We start from the raw sequence: 21254 nt of genomic DNA, 5'->3' as shown, positions 1-21254 counted from the left end.
TCATTCAAGGTGTGAAATATTCATGAGGGGCCATGATGCCTGGCTTGCATGTAAATAAGTTAAACCTCACCAATAAGGATCAGAATCCTTGACCATGGAAGGAAAAGGAAAACAGGATCCTCCACCCACACCCCCACTCACCCTACACTAAAACAATGGCCTTGTCAAATTGCATCATAACTGTTTGAAAATGTAAGAAAAGATCAGGGGAGAGTTAATTACGAGGGTTGGGTAGGTAGAAAGAGATGGATTTCCTGTTCCAAGGAAGTCCCTGCCAAACCTCGAAGGGGTTAGCAAGAGGAGAGTTATTTTTAAGACTTGCAAAGTTTGAATTGGCTTAAATATAGTCCTTGCCTGGAGGCAGAGAGAAAAACCAGATAATAAATAATACCTGGACTCACATGTCAGAGAGAAGTCAGAAAGCAAAGAAAAGGGGAGGGGTCTTCATTTTCACAGAGCAGTGTCCTAAACCAGAAGAGAGACCTTTGCTATTGGATGTGTCAATTGCAGAGACTCAGAGAGGAACAGGAAATGGGGGCCAGAGGTGGGGAACAGGGGTGGGAAGTGGTACTGCCCTCCACAGACAACAACCACTAGTGATGGCTTTTGAAATGAACCATGGACGTTTTTTCGCTCTTATATAAAGTATGAACAAAAAGCATCGTTATGGAAAATTTACCACTTTCATTGATCTACAACATATCATTTAAGTAATAACTATGTGCTTTTCTGTATAGCAACTTAAAAAAAAATCCCCTAGTGTGCCATTCTGGACAGATCACTGCCTCAGATATTCCTAAATGCACTCCCAAATAGAAACCCGCTAAAGTCAACAGAAAGAAAGCGAATGTGAAAGACAGCGAATGTGAAAGAGATTAAACAAGTGCCTCACAACAGAATCCACTTCCCTCCTGGCTAGGGGCAAGGTCATTACTGCACCTGCATCACCCACCAAAGCCCTGACTGGGCTCGTCCTGAAGACAGGTGACCATGTGACATGAAGCCCATTTGCCTGAGTAGTCTGTTTTCCCTTGAATATGGAATGGATCCCCATCCATTTCTGCAGGTGCTACGTGATTCTTCTGGAACCCAGACTGCTACTCGGGCTCCCAGAAGGTTCCTGAAAACTCAGACCCTGAGGCCCACACCCAGAGTTCCGGACTCAGTAGGCCTGGGGTGGGGCCTGAGAATGTGCCTAAAGCAGACTCAGCTGGTCCTGGGATTGCTGCTTCATGGATTCTTATCATCCGCAGAGGGTGGCTCCAAGGAAGGTCAAGCTGGAGGGGCTAGCAAGAGAACATTAGTGAAGGACCCGTGTGGGGGTTCATTCTCAACAGATAACGTCCCCTGACTGACAGGGACGCTGTCCAATGCAGCCCTGAGTGAACCTGTGAGTTGGGGTTTTCTTGCTACTTTCTTCTTTTCATTTATCTGGGCACTCCTCTGTGTCTCCTCCCCTATTGACTCAGCAGATACTACCAGGAGAAAACTTGGGGTCTCTGGGAGGGTCTCCCATCCCTGCCCTGGGGATGTCAAGGCAACATGTGGTTTAAAAATCAACTACTCTTGAGGAAGCCTGGGACCATGTGCGGACACCCGGCCAGGCTGAGGAACAGCACTGTTGTTCCCCATTGGGTCCTGGGCACCCGCTCTGCAGGACTCCAAGCCTCACTGGCCAGGGGTGAGGTCATTACTGCACCAAAAACCTGACTGGGCCCTCCCTAATGACAGGCGACCATCTGATATCAAGCCTACCTACCTGACCGAATCTGTCTCCTCCTGAATACTCAGTATTATTGCGCCAGACAAAATGGCATCTTTGCAACTGGACCCAATGGCCCCTCTCAAGTTGCAAACTGACCCTTGAGTTGTTTTCATTCTCCAAGAACTATTTTTCCTGGCATACGTGTAACATACAAAGAAAAAAAAACCCTTTGCTTTTTTTTAAACATTCAATACAAAATAAGTGATTGTTAAGGCTCCAAACAGTCTGTCGTAATGCTCTAGCATGCTCTAAAAACAAGAAACCACATGAGGGTGTGTGTTCCTTGGCCCCAGCTTCCCTCTTGGGGTTTGATGCCTGTACTCTGGTTCTCCTATGGTCCCTGTCATGCCGTAGAGCACCCTCAATGGGCATCCCTAGCCAGACACATGCTGGACTCCAGGATTGTCCCTTTCAGCATTGATGGAGCACTCACATGGCTGAATTTATTCTCCAGTGGACATTTTTTTCCCCTTTATGCTGCACTAGGCTGGTAGCCAATGATGAGCCTAAGATGATAAACAAACCTTCACTAAAACTGAGATATCTGGGGCTGGTTGCAGCAGCTCAGGCTTGTAATCCCAGCACTTTGGGAGGTTGAGACAGGAAAATTGCTTGAGTCTGAGAGTTTGAGACCCACCTAGGCAACATAGTGAGACCTCATCTCTACAAAAAGTTAACGGGGCGTGGTGGCATACAACTGTAGTCCCAGTCACTAGGGAGGCTGAGAAGAGAGAATAGCATGAGCCCAGGAGTTGGAGTCTATGGTGAATCGTGGTTGTGCCACTGCACTCTAGCCTGGGCAACAGAGTGAAACCATGACTCAAAAAACAAAAAACAAAAACTTAGATATCTGTCATAAAGCTGTCCAATATGACCAGGTTGAAGGTAGATTCAACATCCCAGGGGAGTGGTCTGGTAAATACAACTATTCATCAGTTGCTGTGCATGGGAATTCCACAGGTTTGGTCAAAAAAAGGGAAGAAAAGGACAGGGTTTGAGAAGGACCCAGACCCTTTGAAAGGCCACTGTTGCCTTATTGATACAATCCTGTGCACCCAACCTGTGCCCCAAGCGCCCTCACCAGTGCTTGGTGTCCAGTGGGGAGTGAGCAGACATTGGAAGAATGAAGGGAAGAGTACCAGGATGTACAAACATGTGAGCCCCCTCAAACCCAACAGCTCACGGGCTGGGAGAACATCTGTCTGTCGGTACCTACAGCATGAACTCAAATTGTTGGCAGTGAGAGCCTAAATTCAAGCTTCCCCACTGACACGTGTGAAGCCCAGACGTTCAGCCATTTTTGAAAAGGTCACAGCAAGTTTGCGAAGTGATTTCAGCCTGCATTCACACTGCTCCACCATGAATGTTAATAATTTCAACAAAACTCTTTGCAACACTCAACCGTAAGAGGCAACCTGAGACCAAAGGAGATTCCAGTTCAGTTCATCTTCATGCCCCTCTTTCTGCTTTTGTGACTAACCCAGAATAAAGACTGGCTGAAGTGGAAGCAGTGGTGGGCACAGAGATGTGGATTCAAGTACTCTATCTGCCTTGGGAGACCCACATAGGTGGAGACCTGCAGGCAACTGAATGTCTCCAAATACCAGCCATCTCCTCTGGGAAATGATATGTCCTTCACAGAAGTGTTCTCTTGATGGCATGAAAGGGAGGCCTAGAACACCATCTGATGAAGAACTTACTACACACCAGATGCTTGAATGTGCTTTGCCTGAGTTATTTATTCCTTACAAAAACCCCTATATTTTAGGTATCCATCACTTCCACTTGTTACAAAAAAAACACCGAGCTCAAACACAGTAAGTCCCTTATATATAAACCTTCAAGTTGTGAATTTTCTTTCTTTCTTTTTTTTTTTTAACTTACACAATGCTTTATAAACTGCATAAGTTCCAACAAAATGCTGGGGACACAGATATGGTTATTTACATTAAAAATATTTATTACAAGCAGATTCCCTTTTCACATATTAAAAAGAAACATACAACCAAAAATATTCAGAGAATGAAAACTGAATTAAATTTACTCTCAAGTCCACTATCAAATAAAGATATTTTGGAATTAAAAATTAAGGATGCCTACACACAATTTAGACAGGGAAAAGAAAAAGAAACTCATCAAAATAATCTCAGAATGATTCTTTATGTTTTATAGTCTTTAATTAAGCCCACAAAATGATACTACTTAATATATTTCTCCATGAATTTTTTGTGAAATTCAGACCACAGTGTATCATTTACAAATCTTTTGTCTTTCTTCTGATCATCTATACCTTTTGCACAGTTCTTGAAGACAACATCATCATTCCACCTTCTTTTTTTTTTTTTTTTTTGAGTTGGAGTCTCACTCTGTTGCCCAGACTGGAGTGCAGTGGCCGCTCCCAGCCACTGCAGCCTCGACCTGCTGGGCTCCGGCGATCCTTCCGCCTCAGCCTTCCGAGTAGCTGGAATTACAGGCATGCGCTACCATGCCCGGCTGATTTTTTGATTTATTGTAGAGATGAGGTCTCGCTGCCCAGGCGGGTCTCGAACCCGCGGGCTCAGGCATCCCCCTTCTTTTAACTTTGAAGTTGACCTGAGGCTGGGATGGGCCAATGAGATTAAGCTGAGGGTTTCCACTCAGAATGTTTTCCACACAAATCCTCTCTTTGTCAGCTTTTTGTTCTTGTTCCTTTCTAGCATGCTCTTCAGCTCTTTCTTTTTAAATTTTTTCCAGTTCTGCAAGACCTGTGGTATCACCATCATCACTTTCATCTTCAAAACCATCATCACTTTCATTTTCACAAAAAATTCATGGAGAAATATATTAAGTAGTATCATTTTGTGGGCTTAATTAAAGACTATAAAACATAAAGAATCATTCTGAGATTATTTTGATGAGTTTCTTTTTCTTTTCTCTGTCTAAATTGTGTGTAGGCATCCTTAATTTTTAATTCCAAAATATCTTCCTCGTCTGTTAGAGGGTCATCTGCATCCAGGTTGGCAGCAGGAATCTGGTCTAACTGAGGCTTTTTAGACACCGAAGAGGAGGTTGTATGTTCCCGGGTTGGACAATCCCTGTTTTTCTCTCTTGCAGCTACTCTCTCGTTCTTCCAGTTCTCTCCTGAAGTCACAGTTATGAACCTTTTTATCTCTGTATGAGAGGGTAGGTCTCTACTTGAATATTGCTTTGAGAATTGGCTCAAATCACCTTCTCCTTTTCCTCTTCCTCCTCTCACGGGCTCAAAAGTTGGCCTAACTGCTGTTGTCAACCTTTAGACTTTTGGCCAAGGTCCAATCCAGCAGACTCTGAAGATCAAACAGACACCATTACGACTCCTGGCTGGAGAAACCTCTGCATCCAGGGCTCAAGTTGTGAATTTTCAAAGGGCATTCACATATTCAATTACATAAGTTAGTTGATGTGTCTGGCATACATTGTCACATGCACACATCCTTTACAAGTGGTTTTGCTTTTGTGTACTTTACTGTATACAACACAGTAGTACGGTCTCTTTATTTCAAGCTCAGGATACCCGGAAGCAAGCATAAAAGCAGTCAATTGTGTTAGCTGGGTACCTATGCTAATTTTGTTGGACTTATGAGCAAATTGGATTTATGAATGTGCTCTCGGAACGGAACTCGTTTGCGTATAGAGGACTTACTGTGGTGTCTTCACAGTCATACACCCAACAAATGGTCACACCAGAGTTCAAATTCTGGCAACTCTAACACTCTGCAGAGATACATGTAAAAATGCCCTGGAAAGGAAGAAGCCAAACTAAGGAATCAACCGCTAAGTAGAAATGTTAATTAAAATGACAGGGAATGCAAGGTCTCACTAAAGTGGGATCTTCCAGGTATCCAAAGTTTGTCCTTAATTAAGAATCAAACTTTTCTTTTCACGCAGATATTTTTAATGGAAAATTTCCAAAAGTAATTATGTTCTTTTTTCTTTGCTGTCTTAAATACACAGGAACTAGAATTTAAGATTTCTAAAAATAACCCAGGATATTAATGAATATCAGGCATGAAAATGAGATAAAGTGAGTGGCATCCTCAGAGTTTGACGGTAGAGCAGCCCCCGAAGGCTGGATTTGTTAGTTTTCCCAGCCTACTTTTTCTTCTGGAATGTTTTATTAGAAAAATTTTAAAATATGCAGAAAAACTGAAGAAATGTTATCTACCACCCAGCTTCTCCTATAATATTGTAAAATGCTTGTTTTTTCACACATCTACTTACCTACCCATCCATCAATCTCTATCTTTTAAAATGTATTTAAAAGCATATTGCAGACATCAACACACTTTTCCCTGAATACTTTAGCATGCATATCATACCAACATTTGCTATGGTATTTTTCTGCTGAGATACAATTTAAAAACAAACAGTGAAATACACAAATTTGAAGTGAACATTCACTGAGTTTTGACAAATAAATATACACCTGTATAACACAAAGTCATACCAAAATAAAGATTGTTACCATGACCCAGAAAGTTCCCCACCCCTCTTCCTAGTCAATCCTGTTCTCACTTCTATGGAGCCCACTTTCTATAGCTCTTCCTTCTCCTCCCCCGGCAGTCAAATGTCACTTTTCAAGTGTCAAATTTCTGTTTCTAATCAGTGGCCTCATCTTATCTGTAATTATCTGGGTGGGATTGTGAAAGTAATGCTAAAGCTACTATCAGGAAAGTCCATGGGTCTCAGGATGGCCATTCCTTGGCAAAGATTTGGTAGCATCTGATATATTCAACAGCCTAATTTCTGTACCAATGGAGTGCTATTGAATTGTTACAAAGCTTGGCCAGATATCTCTCCTTGTGTGCCATCCAGTACTGATCAGCAGAAGAACAGAATTTCTACAAGAGTTAAAATTTCTGTGTGCTTGTATTTCAATAGGATTTTGGGGAACTGGATTTGGAAGATAATGACCCACTCAGCCTGCTGCAGTTGTGGTGTTGTGACATTCACATGTTGTGATATCAAGACATTGCATGTTGAGATGCTGACAAGCACATGTTGAGATGTCAGGACACTTGCATGTTGATATATCTCCATAGGTTCAGACGTCATAGTATCCACATGCTAAGATACAGAAACATTTGCATATTGAAGCACTGAGATATTCACAGGTTAGAAGTCATGAAATTTGAATGTTGAGACACTTGCACGTTGAGATGTTGAAATATTACCCACAGGATCAGATGTTGCAGCATCTGCATTCTGAAGTGTTGAAACATTCACATGTTGAGATATTGGTATATGAGCATGCTAAAGTTTTGAGATATCCACAGGTTCAGATGTGGAGACATTTGCAGATTCAGATGTTGAGACTTTTGTATGTTGACATGTAGAGATACTGACAGGATCCATTGAGACATTCACAAGTTGAGATGTGAAGACCTTCTCATTTATATAACACAACATCAAATGATTTCACCTAGACTCAAGATATAGATCCTGACTCCTCAGAAAGATCTGTCAAATTCTTCTTCCACATCCCTTTCCCTGTAACACACAGTATTGGTAGCACATTTTAGGTATTCATAGACAGTTTCCACTCATTTCTACCTTCCTACATCTCTCTGCCTGAGGATGTCTTCTACTCCCCTGCCTCTATATGAGCAGGCCAGAAACACTGTGGAGATTATACCTCAGGAGTGATTCTCAGTCCATGTAGTATGGGATTTGGGGGATAAATACTCACCTTCCTCACCTCTTAGTGGCTCAACACTAAGGGCTCTACACTGTTTACCAGAGGGTCTTCACTGAAACTGAGCCCCAGTTGTCCACAGGGGTAACATCCCCTACTGGTGTTCCTAGGATCACCTCCCAAACAATCTACTTGGACCCAAATCCTTGTTTCTGAACCCAAACTAAACCATCCCCAAAGCACCAGTCCTGTCTACAAACAGTCAGAAAGCAAAGTTGGGACATCCATCCCTGCTAAAAGAGTCACATTCCTCTTCCGTAGGCTGTCAGGTTACTGTCAACATTCTACTTGTGGCTGAAGCATCTGGGAGTGGAGACCTATTCTTCGAGGAGTAGGGGTCAGTAGGATGACAGAAACCTATGGAGGTGCCGTATATGATGGGGACCTAAAAAACTGGAATTTATTTATTAAAAATTGTGCATTCTTACAAGTTTAAACTTTAGTCACCTTCCAAGTACTCTTCATTTGATGCAATGTACCTAACAAGACACTTTTCCCACTGCTCAAAACAATTTTTGAACTCATCAATTCTGATGCTTTTTAGTGCTTCTGCTGTTTTTTGTTTCACTTCTTCCACATCAGCAAAATGTTTCCCTCTGAGGATTTTTTTCATCCAGGGAAACAAACAAACAAACAACAAACAAAAAGCCACTCGGTGAGATCAGTTAAATTCGGAGGGAGGGAAGGTGGGGCATGGGAGCCATGCCATTTTTGGCCAAAAACTGCTGAACACTCTGTGAGGTGTGGGCAGGTGTGCTCATAAATCACCCATTATGAAATGGGCAATCCTGTTGAAAGAATCTAAAAAAAAAAAAATTCACTGAAGCCAAACACGGCCTCTCCCAACAATGCTGATAGGTTCCTAGAACACTTACCTAGCAAGGGAGGCTTGTACTAGAAGAGGCTTACTCTCAGAAAGATAATTCCAGTTTTTTGGGGGGGTCCCCCTTGTACTTATCATCACCCTTGCCAGGTTGGGGACATATTCATCTCCCTGGGCTCTGCCCACCTCCCGGCACTCAGAAATCTGATGGGGCCACTTCTCTCTCTTTGCACCCAGGTGACCACGTGAGTCGGAAGCAACCGGGCTAGCAGCTCTCTTTTGGGGAGCTCCAAGTTTGGCTCCTCAGTGGGGAAAGAATGTGCTGAAACAGCACAGAGGTCACTCATAGAAAATGTCTTCTGGAGTCTCTGGGTGGACATAAATGGAGGATGATTTAAGGACAGAGGAATTTTAGAGCAGGGCAACTGGAAAGCACAAGAATTCTCTCTCTTTTTTTTAATTGGGCCAACACTGCACCAAGACAGATACAAATAGTACAGCTGTTGTGAAAAGCAAGGTATAAATTCCTCAATAAGTTAAACATAAAATTACTACATCACCGCACAATTCCACTTCTGGTATATGCCTAAAAGAAGTAAATTGATGTGTCCCAACAAAACCCTGTATACAAACATTCACAGCAACACTATTGACAATAGACATACGGTAGAAACACCCAAATGTCCATCAGTGGATGCATGGACAAACAACATGGGATCGAGCCACACACCGGACTATTACACAGTCCTAAAGATGACTGAAGTCCTGACATGTGCCATAAACTGGATCAACCTTGAAAACACTGTGCTAAGTGAAGTAAACCAGACACAAAAGGCCATATGTTATATGGCCATTCCATTTATATAACATAGTCACATGAAATATTATTCAGACAAGGCAAATCCATAGAGACAGGAGACACATTGGTGTTTTCCATAGGCTGAAGGGCTAGGGAACTGGGAGTGACTACAAATGGATACAGAGTCTCCTTTGAGGTAATGAATATGTTCTGGAGGTGATGTGCAACACCGTGAATGCACTAAATGCCACTAAACTGTACAACTTAAAATGGTAAATTTCATGCCATGTATATTTGACTACAGTATATTTTTAAACAAAGGAAGCTATAAGCCTGTAAAACTGGACACATCTGGATTTCTTTTTTTCTTTTTTCTTTATTTGAGTCAGGGTCTCACTCTGTCACCCAGGCTGGGGCGCAGTGGCCTGATCACAGCTCACTGCAGCCTTGACCTTCCATCTCAGCCTCCTGAGAAGCTGGGACTACAGGCATGGTGGTCCATGCTTGGATAATTTTTTAAAATTTTATTGTTGAGACGAGGTCTCGCTATGTTGTCTAGATTAGTCTTGAATTCAAGGGCTCAAGTGATTCTCCCACATCTGCTTCCCAAAGTTCTGGGATTACAGGTGTGAGCCATCATGCTTAATCTCATATTTGAATTTCTTAAGTGTCACACTTAGAAATTAGAAAAGTCTTTCAAGATATGGAGGTCTGCAATCCCATTGGAAAGCTCAAGAGATATGCAGAGCAGTCATGACTTGGTCAGGACTGGAAAAAGTTCAGAGGAAGTCATTTCCTTTGCTGGAGGCACTAGTCTCCTTTTCCCCAAAGTGAGGCCAAAGTGTCAATGATGACGGTCTATTAAGCAAGGATCCCAAGCCCAGATGTGACACGGGGGGATGTGCATAGCCAATCCCGGATCTCAGTGGCACCCACCCCTACACACAGCCACCTTGAGGTCACACAGTCACCTCCTTGATCTCAGATCATCTGTCTCACCCAGAAGGCATTTGAGATCATGGCATCTGGTCTGGATTTTTTTACAGGAAAATACGAAATAAAACTGTCATGACTGGAATTTGAGGCACTGCAAATAATAAACTACATGAAAATGAGGACACCATTGGAGCAGGATGGAGCACAGCCCTGGTAACGCACAGGTGAGCTGGAGGGGCGGATTTACCTGGGTTGAATCTAGTGGTGGTAACTGAACTGAAACGTGGTAAATGACAAATGATGATTAAAAGGCACAGGAGCTGAAATCCACGAAAACTTAACCTCAAAATAGTCAGCATGGCCTTTTGGCAAGATCAAGGTTTGAAAGAGGTAGCCAGCGTCAGCTTCTAGTCCAACACCTTCTCTCAGACTTGCTGGAACATCCGCATGGCTTTGCCTGCTATCTGAAGGGCAAAGCCCCTTCCTAGATGTGGCCTCTCACCCAAGAGGCAGGGGCTGGCCATGCTCCAGAAAAGCAGGTGATATTCAACAGACAATGTGGGATATGCATGTGTCTCCAATCTCAGAGCAGTGGAGGACTTTTCAATCAAGACACAGCCCACGCCATCAAGGAAAGGAAGTGATACATTTGACTATATCAGAGCTTAAGGCTTCTGTGTATCAAACACCATGATCAAAACAGATTAAAGAAGCCAGTCATAGCGGCTCACCAAAATAAAAACATGCAGAATGAATTTTGAGGTCTGGCTTCTGTCACTCAATATACGTGCTGGTAATCCAGTCATGCTGCTATTGCATGTGATCGGTGTTCACTCCTTTGGATTACTATAGTCCATTGTGTGACGATGCCACCATGTATCCTTGCATCTTCATGACAGGAACACATTGTCCCTGATCCTTAAAATTAAATTGGTTTCAAATAAGAAAGAGAAGAAATATTCCAGAAGTACTCAAATTGGAAATCACAAACTCCAACATTATCCCCACTACATCCAAATTCCCATGTGGCTCAAAGACACCCACCAGATGTCCATCATTTTTATCTGTGTCATCAGAAGAGATTCCTTGACTAAGTGCAGTGGCTCACACCTATAATCCCAGCACTTTGGGAGGCTGAGGTGGGAGGATTGCTTGACCAGGAGGTCAAGATCAGCCTGGGCAACACAGCAAGACCTCCCCTCTACCAACAACAACAACAAAAACAATTAAAAACAGCTGGGCATGGTGGCATGTGCCTGTAATCCCAGCTACTAGGGAGGCTGAGGCAGAAGGATTGCCCGAACTCAGGAACTCAAAGTTGCAATGAGCCATGATCATGCCACTGTACTCCAGCCTAGGCAACAGAATGAGAGCCTGACTCAAGAAAAAAATAACTATATAAGGAAGATGAGGAGAAGAGGCGGGTAGGAAGGGAAGGAAGAAGGGAGGGAGGGAAAAGAAAAGGAAATGAAAGAAAAGAGAAAAGAACATGAAAAAAAAAAGAGAAAAGTCATGGACAAATCATAATATCAATAAAGAATTAATTTCTAGAATGTGGAAAGCTCTCCTACAGTTAGTAAGAAAAAAAAAATAGAAGTTGAACTTGATCACTTTATTTGTTTCCCAGTCTCCTGAAACAAATTGTCACAAACTGGATACCTTAAAACAACAAACAGACCTCATCTCTACAATAAATAAATAAAAAAATCAGCCGGCCATGGTAGCGCATGTCTGTAATTCCAGCTACTCAGAAGGCTGAGGCAGAAGGATCGCTGGAGCCCAGCAGGTGAGGCTGCGGTGGCCGGGAGCGGCCACTGCACTCCAGTCTGGGCGACCGAGTGAGACTCCAACTCAAAAAAAAAAAACCCAACAACCACTTATCCTCCTGCAGTTCTGGAGGCCAGAAGTCTAAAGTTAAGGTGTCAACGGGCTATGCTCCCTCCAGAGACTCTAAGGGAGACTCTGTTTCTCACCTCGCCCAGCTTCTGCTGGTTGCTACATTCCTTGGTTTGTAGCTGCATCCCACCAATCTCTGCCCCTGTCTTCACAGTGCCTTCTTCTGTGCGTGGATCTAATCTCCCCCTGTCTCTCTCCTAGGAGCACACTTAAGATCGCATTTAGAGCCCACCTAGATAGTCCATGATAACCACTTCAACTCAAGGTCCTTAATTTAATAACATCTGCAAAATAATTTATCACGTACAGTAGTATTCAAAGGTTCCAGGGATTAGGACCTGACGTCTCTGGTGGGCATCATTTATTTCACTACAGTCAGTAACAAATTAAGACCACATTAATATACCACTTCATGCCATCAGACTGCAGCAATTAAAAAGTCTGACAACACCAAGTATTGATGATCCTGTACAGCAATAGAAATCATATCTCCTGCTGGTCAGAGTGTAAATACTTTGGTACAGCCACGCTGGAGGGTAGTTTGGTTGAATTCATGAAAACCAAAGATGCACAGACCTTACTACTGCCAGAGAAATGCATCCCACTGGGAGATACCCACGAGAATGTTCCATGGAGCACTGCTGTGTTGAAAAACTGGAAACCCAAATGTTGATAACCAGGAGAACAGTTAGCTTACTCATGATACTGCTGTACAATAGGACACTGTGCAGCATGAAAAACAAGTGACCTGGATTCCCAGATGTCAACACGGGTCCTCACAACCATAACATCAAGAGAGGAAAGCACTTTGTGGAAGGGTATACATAGCACGACCTCATTTCTACCAAGCTGAAAAACATGCAGCCAACACTTTAGTGCTGTGCATACTTTCATGGAATGTATGCATACATGTGTGGTACATACATTTATGGAAAAGGCATAAAGACATGTATAGGAATTCCAAAGTCCAATTCTAGACAGGGGTTGAACATCACTGCAACTGTGAGCTGTGAAAAGTCCACAGGGGATTTCAAAATATATTTGCAAATAGTTTATGCCTTAGTGCATGATGGATATATGGATATCCATTCTATTATGCCCTGTATGTTTTTATGTCTGAAATATTTTGTTACTTTTTTTTAGAAGGTGGCGTATGCTGCTGACAGGAATAGTGACAGTTGATTAATCTTGGTGAGAATGCCTACCAGGTAGAAGAGTTTGGTCTTCACCCCAGGGGTTCTTAGCCAGGGGTCTACAGGCCCCCAGGGTGTCTATGGATAGAATTTAGGGGGTCTGTGGAGTGGGATGAGCAAAATACATTTGCTTAATAATCTGCAATGTAGCATTTCCTTCTAAGATGAATGTAGGCAGTACACCCCACAGTATTAGCAATTTCTATGACTTTATCACCAATCGCAACTGGGTATTTTACAGCCCATTGCGGTGTGACAGGCATCTCAAAATAGCATTTACGTTCATCAACAATTCAAACTGACAGCAGTTATTGGGCCCATCCCTGGCTCTTGCTGTTGAATGTGATAATACGATTCCTCCACCACAAGGTTTTTTATTCACTATATAGCTGTAATACTTTTTGTGGCTCTATGTATTTTATTCCATGTTTTTAAAAGCAAACTTCTTCACAGAAATGTCAAGGAGTTAGGGAACCTTGGAGACAGAGAGGGGCTGGGAATTCTGAGGGGTCCAGGGATCAGTGGCTACCAAAGGTCTCCAGGAGTCACCACAGCTCCAGGTGGAGAGGCCAGAGATAAGAATCAAAGCCCAACTGAAGAAAGGAAAGAAATTGGACTTGTTTATCTCAGCAAATGGAGAATGCAGAGCCTGGGAATTAAGATGAGCTATTTTTGAAAGTGTCATCCCGCTTCTTTCATCTTCTCTCTGTCTTGTTTTATTGGATTTTAATCAGAGGTTATCAGGTGAAGTGTTCTGAACTCAACATAAATTTAACACAAGAACTGAACTCAAGGGGCCTCCAAACCAAATAGAAACCAAAGGAGAAGAAGGCAGGGTCTGTCAGGCAGTGATTGGAACCACACGGGCTTCCTTATTTGGATGAAGGAAGGGCAGGCCTGGACAGGCTTGGAGAACCCCCTGGCTTCCTGACTCAGTGCGGCCTGAAGCGTGACAGACAGGCCTTGGGAGTCAGGCCGGGGTCATGAGGATGTCAAGATGGAAAAGAGAACACACCTGCTTCTGGCAGGAAGCAGCCTCCTCTACAGCTGAGATGCCCACCAAGAAGGGGAGTTGGAGCAAGCATTTTGCCCTACAGGGAAGAAATTGGAGAGTTTCCATATCTTGCTGCTGTCCATAGGAGAAGAAGTAACTTATCCGAGGAGTGAAGCTGGTGAGAACCCGGCATGCAGTGAGCCATATGCATTATACACATTATATGTACATATAATGTATGTATAGCATATGCAATGTACATGCATGTATACATACACATATGTACACACACAATGTATAAAGTTCACCATTTATTGACCATTTGCTATGTGCTTGGCATGCTTTTAGGTACTTTTTGAAAAATCAACTTTTTCACAAAGCTATAAATTATAAGCATTATAAAAGGTATACATTGAGGTATAATTTATACACATCAAACTACAGTCATTTAGAGCATACAATTCTATCAACCCCAGAAGTTTCCCAGGGCCCTTTGCAGTCCATTCCCCTCACACAACCACTGATCTGCTTTCTGCTCCTATCTGAGTTTGCTTTCCATATTTTACGTTTTATTTTTTCCTTTGTTTTCAAATTATTTTTCTCATTTTTCTTTACTTGATTTTTTTTTACCTTGCAGCTTTAGCTCAAAGAATAGCATGATGTGTTTGAAATCCATGTATATTGTTGTGTGTTTCAGTAGCTCATTTCTTTAATCACAGTAATATTCCATTGCATGAATGCACCCCTACTTGTTAATCTATTTACCAGTTAATAGATATCTAGGTTTTTCCAGTTTGGGGCTACTATGAATAAAATTGCTATAAACTAAATTTATTGCTATAAATTGTGCATAACTTTTTGTGAACACATATTTTCCTTCCTCTTGAGTAAATGCCTCCAGATTGGATGGCTGGGTCATTTATCTGATAAGAAACTTCAAACTGTTTTGCAAAGTGACTACACCATTTGACATTTCCATCAACCATGCATTAGAGTTGCCATGGCTTCATATTCATGCTAAGTCTTGGGATTGTCAGCTTTTAAGTTTGAGCCACTCTCACATGGTACTATCTCATGGTAGTTTTAATTTCAATTTCCCGATGACTAATGGTGTTGAACATCCTTTTATGAGTTCACAGGTCATGCATTTTTATTAGCCTGGTTAATGTGACAAAAGACTCTGCTCAGGGGAAATGCTTGTTATCTCTCGCTTCTTCTTCAGCCTCCCTGTGTTCAAGCAGTTTTTAAGATGCAAACTCTTTTTTTTTTTTGAGGTGGAATCTCACTCTGTCGCCCAGGCTGGAGTGCAGTGGCACACTCATGGCCACCCCAGCATTGACCTACAACTCTATGGACAAGGACCGTGTCTTAATAGTGCTTGCATCTCCAGCACAGTATCTGACACATAGCAGGTACTCAAGAAATGTCTTTGAAAAGAATGAGCAAATGAATTCCAGTTAATTCTAGGATGTGATCTAATGACATTCTTGGGACCTACTGAAGAGAGTAAAGCTATGGGATTCTGTACCCTGGAGGGCCCAAGACTGCTAATTTATTTTAATTGCTATGATTAAATTATCTCTCCCTTCATATCAGGTCTTCAGCTTGCCCCCGTCTTTAGATGACCTACCTTCCAAACTGGTGATTTGAATCTACTGTAGGGCTTATTTTGGAAGCTGACAAAGAAGCTTGTTTTGGCTTCTAAATATGCATCTTTGTAAATAAAGTCATGGGTCGCTTAGTGACAGGGATACGTTCTGAGAAATGCACTTTCAGTGATTTCATGATTGTCAAAGAGGTCACACACACCTAGATGGTACAGCCTACCACACCCCCAGGTTGTATGGTATAGCCTGTTGCTCCTAGGCTACAGATCTGGACAGTGTGTGACTGTGCTGAAAACTGGAGGCAACTAGAACACAATGGTTGGATTTGTGTATCTAAACGTATCTCAACACATTAAAGGTAATGCACTGCGCTGATATATGACAATGGCTGTGTTGTCACTAAGGAACAGGAATTTCCCAGCTCTGTTATAATCTTAGAGAACCACCATTGGATATGGGGTCCATGGCTGACTGAGTACTAATACATGGCACATGACTGTAGAAGTATACAGGCCTGGATGAGGACCCACAGACTTTGAAAGACATCTCTTCTCACCAACCTGAGAACCTACATGTTGAAGCAAGGATCTCTGACCCAGGCAACAATTAACCATAAGGTTTAATGCAGACTCTAGCTTTGGGGAGAGAAACCTAGAACAAGGGGCCTGGGTTCAGATCCCAACTCTTCTGCTTATGACTTCTCAGACCTTAGGAAGATCCCGCATCCGTTAAGGCTCAGAGTATTCATTTGAAAATCAGGAAAAATAATAATGTCTTTAAGGATTGTTTTAAGAATTAAATGAGAAGATGGATATAGAAACTCTCCTCTACCACTCACAGCAGGCTTTGATGATATTAGTTTCTTCTGTCCTAAGCAAGGTTTGGGGACTTGCTGCCACTGGTGCTGGTCCAGGTCTCCCTCGGGGGTTTATACCACCATCCCCCAGTGCTAGGGCTGAAGCTAGGACCCTCTCTGCAGAGCTGCCCTTCATCATAGGTTCCCCCCTGCCAGAAGGCTGTACCCACCTCATCCACCCTTGGGGGCTTTCAGTGACTAGACTGCTAAGTACAGAAGCTCAGGCCCTTGATTCAGGAAGGCAACTTTGGGTGTGACTTATGCTATGGAACTAACCTTCCCTGCAGTGGGTCAAGGAGGGCCAAGGCTGAGCCTTCCCTACCTGACACAGCATCCTCCTTTCACGGCCCATTCCCGGCCCCATTCTGCTTCTCTCCCTCTGTCATGGTTTTCTCCTGAGAATTCCTCCTCCAATAAAACACATCTCAGGAAACCTTGCTGAGGCTATGTTTCTAGGAATCCTACTTGTAACACCCAGAAACTTGGGGGGCGGCGGCACCATGTCTTTCACAAGGCACCAGTGACACAAAGATTAATATTTTTTGAAGCTCCCTGACCACTGAAGTATGAAAGAGTCAGAGATGACAGATTTGTTCATACATTCTGTATACGTTTACACCTATGGAGTCATGACATTATTTTGTTCAGCCTTCCTCAAACTAACTGACTGGGGAAACTGAGGCAAAATACCTGAAGCCTTGGGGGTATACAAGAGAGAGCCGCACAAAGCCAAACCTCCAGTCCAAGTACCAATAGAATAAAAACACTGACAAATACCCACCCCAGGAAAGGAATCTCCAGGGGAGGCTGGAAGTGGCAAATGTTACCCCTCCTGTTGCTGCACACACAAGGGCTGATGAGAAGTGTGGTCACTTAACTTGGGTTGCATGAAAAACACTGGAGAAGCCCTCCAGGCTGGCTCTCAAGTGAGGACATGAACACAAAAGGGGAGGAGAAGGCCAGAAAGTCAGAGGAAGGAGGACTTGTTTCATCATACAGCCAGACTTGAGGAAAAGCAGCTCAGCCCACAAGACAGCCATGACTCTGTTTAACTGACGATGTGAGAATGAGATAGAGGAAGAGAAAATAGCAACAATGAGCTTCAGCTTTGGAAAAGTAGACAGGAAGGGGAAAAATCCAAGAAAATCTGAAAGTCTGAAAGGCGAATGAGACCTGTGGGTGAAGCCAGCAGAGCCAAGCACAGGTCTCTAGCAAAGGTTGGGAGGAGGTATGAATGTGTGGAAATAGCTCTTCTCTGCTACCCTCCCAAGAGACTCCACAGAGGCCAGCCCTAGACCTGGCTGTGGACCATCATCACAAAGACAGCTCAACATCAAAGCATTCGAGGAAGGATAACATCTATGACCAAGGGGGCCTGGGGCTGCATCACGGGGGAAAGTGAGTGGCATTAATATGTATTAAGTCTATAGGAGCAGAGAAAAGGCAAGAGTCCCATCTGTCCATATCTTGAAAGGTCTAAATTAAATTTTCACAGTAGGAAACTCAGCTTATGATTGTACTCTTTCATGGAGTTCTCTCAAGCTGATGAGAAACATAGCATGGTTTGTACCCATGACTGACTTACAGCCCATGGAACTTGAGGAGCAGGTGTCTAAGAACCCTCCCTTCTTTTGAAGTAATTATTCAGCCCATTCTCCTTACAAAGGACAAATGAGAGGAACAGCATATTAAGCACCTGTCTAAATTGGTCTCCCTATTCTAATCATTTGAGATCACAGCTATTTCCTCTCCAATATTCATCAATTACAATGGCTCCCTGGAGCTCAGGGTTGAGAAAAATGCTGTGATTGACTATTGATGTCTGGCAAGAGCAGTGACAAGGAGACAGCAGCACACATACTATTTTTCCGTTGTTGTTTAGAAACTTGTAATGAGTTTGAATGTTAAACAATTAAATCACAATATGTATGTTCAAAAGGAAAAAATATCTTAATGTTTTATAAATACAATAGCACAAATAATCATGGTAAAAAGAGAGGCAGAGAGAAGAAAAAAAGAAGAATGAAAAGAGAGGAGAGGAGAGCAGGAATGAAGGAAAGAAAAGCAGGAGCAAATTCGAACAGAAATAAATTTGTAAAAGTAATTTTTCAAGATAACTTTGATCTCTTCCATCAAATTCTATTTTAATTAAATGCTCTTTTTACCAACTACAGAACAAAATGAAATTTCACATTAAAAGAGTTATTTCCCATTATTCCTACATAAACTCTCCAGCTATGAATTCATTCCTTATAAATAGCAGAGCTGGTAACTCTCAGTAATCCCTGGCTTAAGGTAGAGCAGCTGCAGCCAAAAACTTCTCTGCGCTGTCTTCTCCAGAGTGCTCAGAGTCCCTGATTGTGCACATGCTCTCAAGTTCGCTCCTCATCCTGCTGGGTCCCTAGTTGGACACACCATTTACAAGGATTAGTCTTGTCACATGAATGAGGCAATCATTTCAGCCAAGGGCTTAGGGACATGTGCCTTGCAGGGGGTAAATTGTGTAGAGGAAACACCAACCAGAGAAAAATAGAAGGATAGCAAAACCAAAGAAGCCAGAAAGTCAGAAGTGAAGATTACTTGGTAGTCATTCAATCTGAATTTGGGTTCCAGAAATGGAACTTAAGACAAAGATTTCAGGCAAGTAGAGTATTGAGAGGAGAAGGGGACACTGATAGTGAGTAAATGGGACAGGAAGAAGGGAGCCCACGAAGCCAGTTGCTGTTGTGAGCAATGGGAAGCTTAATTCTGCTAGGGACGTCTGGAAGCCATGCAAAGCATGGACCTCAGAGCCACCCCACCCAGTGGGGTATTTTCACATGGACTCGCCTCCATTCTCAGTTGAGGCCTGTTCCCAGGGAGAACATTCCCTGGAACTTTTGATATGCTTTGGGGGACAGGCAATGTGGGCCTCCCAGGCATTGGAGAAGCTTCCAGAACCCTCAGGCAAAGAGATTCAGGTTCAGGTAGTGGGAGGTTTGGGCAATACACACTTAAGGACTAAGGCTTGAGAGAAATGAGCTGGACATGGAAAGTGTCTGATATGCAGTCCAATCCCCATAGTCTGCAGAAACAGACACAAGGCCAGTGTGTCTGAACATTGATCTAGAGGCGCAGAGACAGAGATTGATACAAGGAGAGAAAGTATGGCATGATGCAGAGACTCTGCAGGGTCTTTCCATATGGGCTCAAGGCAAGAGTGACAGCTTCTTCTGGTGGTGGTTTAGGAAAGAAGTTTCTGGAGAAGTGACTTTGGACAATGCATCTTGGAAAGAGAGTCTCACAACACACCAAGTATGTATTGCTGGGCAAGGCATGGGCTAACCTATACAGATGAAGGTGCCAGAGCTCTTATCCTTAAAGGGACACATATTCCAGGAGGAAGTGGGACAAAGGGGTAAAGCGGACAAATTGTGCAAGAAGCAGGAAGTGCTAGATGTCATGTGGGAGGGAAACCTAGTTTTAGGGCATTTCCCTGAGGGAGAGATCATCTCTGGCTAGGTGATTGTGAAAGCCTTCTTGGAGGAGGTGATACCTGCAAAGCATGCCATATGACAGAGGAGATTCTGACCAGGGCAGATGAAGAGGAGGAAGATCATTCTGAGGGTGGAGAGCACATGCAGGGGTGGACCAACAAGCTTACACAACAGCAAGCAGTTGCACAGGGAACATCTTGGAGAATGGAGACTATGAGGTGACACATGTGGGCAGGGTTCTGGTGAGAACTTGCGTAGGGAGTAGAGGGGTTGCTCTGCACTGGAGAGGCAGACACAGCATGAGGCCAGATCTGCTAAAAAGACAGTTCCATCAACCTATCAGCATGTTGATAGGCATTGAGGGCCAGAACTGGGGAGATAGCCACACAGTTAGCAAGGTGGAGATGCATGTAGGAGATAAGAAGGGTGGCCAGGGAGAGAGACAGAATATCCTCTATCCATCCTGTTCAACAGAACACTCTGCAATGATGGACATGTTCTATCTCTGCACTGCCAAATCCAGTGACACTTCACCTCTTGTCACTGACCAATGGATTCCCCAGAAAGGATGACTCTGTTTTCATATATGGCAGAATTGATCAGAGGTGCTAAAATGAGGGAGTGTAGAACATTCCCATCATCTGGAAATTCTTGATTCTCCTTGAAGAAAGCCAATCCTCCTTGGAGGCCCATCTAAAGTGTGAAACGCTTTTTGCCAGCCCATAAAGAATGTTTAGAGTGCCGCAGTGTGAAACTGAAACCCCATGTCAGGGAGCCCTTAGCTTCTAGCAGGGCCTGAGCAGATGTCCTGGGGGGAAGCAAGGTCAATTACCACCTTGCTGAGACCTGCCAGGGGAGCTGTCTGTCATAGGCTGGCAGCCCAGCCATGGAACACAAGCCAAAGATGGCGCAACTGCAACTCGTGATTGAGTCAAACAGAAGCAGTCAGGTCCGCACCAGGACAGGTTCTAGAGATGGGGCAGGGGCTTGAGCTCCAGCCACTGTGTCTTGTCCATCACATTACAGACTTCACCCCTCCTCACCGTCTCAACAACCCCACCGAGTAGGTCTTCCATCCTCATTGGTTGATGTGAAGTCTGAAGCTTAGTTATTACTTAGCTAAAGATCCAGTGCTTCTCAGAGATAGGCTGGGAGGGGAAGCAACACAGTGACTGATCCCTGACCTCTATCTCCCT

The 21254-nt window shown here is 43.4% G+C and overlaps 1 protein-coding gene and 1 pseudogene across 1 annotated transcript in view; both read right to left on the bottom strand.

Moving 5' to 3' along the window:
* The window catches only part of SLC24A3 (solute carrier family 24 member 3), a 508299-nt gene that overhangs the window by 358541 nt on the left and 128504 nt on the right, over positions 1–21254 (bottom strand). The window lies entirely within an intron of this gene.
* Positions 3964–5446, bottom strand: LOC110596216 (annotated as a pseudogene).

Source organism: Carlito syrichta, unplaced genomic scaffold (assembly GCF_000164805.1).
Source record: "Carlito syrichta isolate Samal-C Ts95f unplaced genomic scaffold, Tarsius_syrichta-2.0.1 Scaffold307318, whole genome shotgun sequence".
Taxonomy (NCBI): Eukaryota; Metazoa; Chordata; class Mammalia; order Primates; family Tarsiidae; genus Carlito; species Carlito syrichta.
This window is presented reverse-complemented; position numbering and strand designations above follow the sequence as displayed.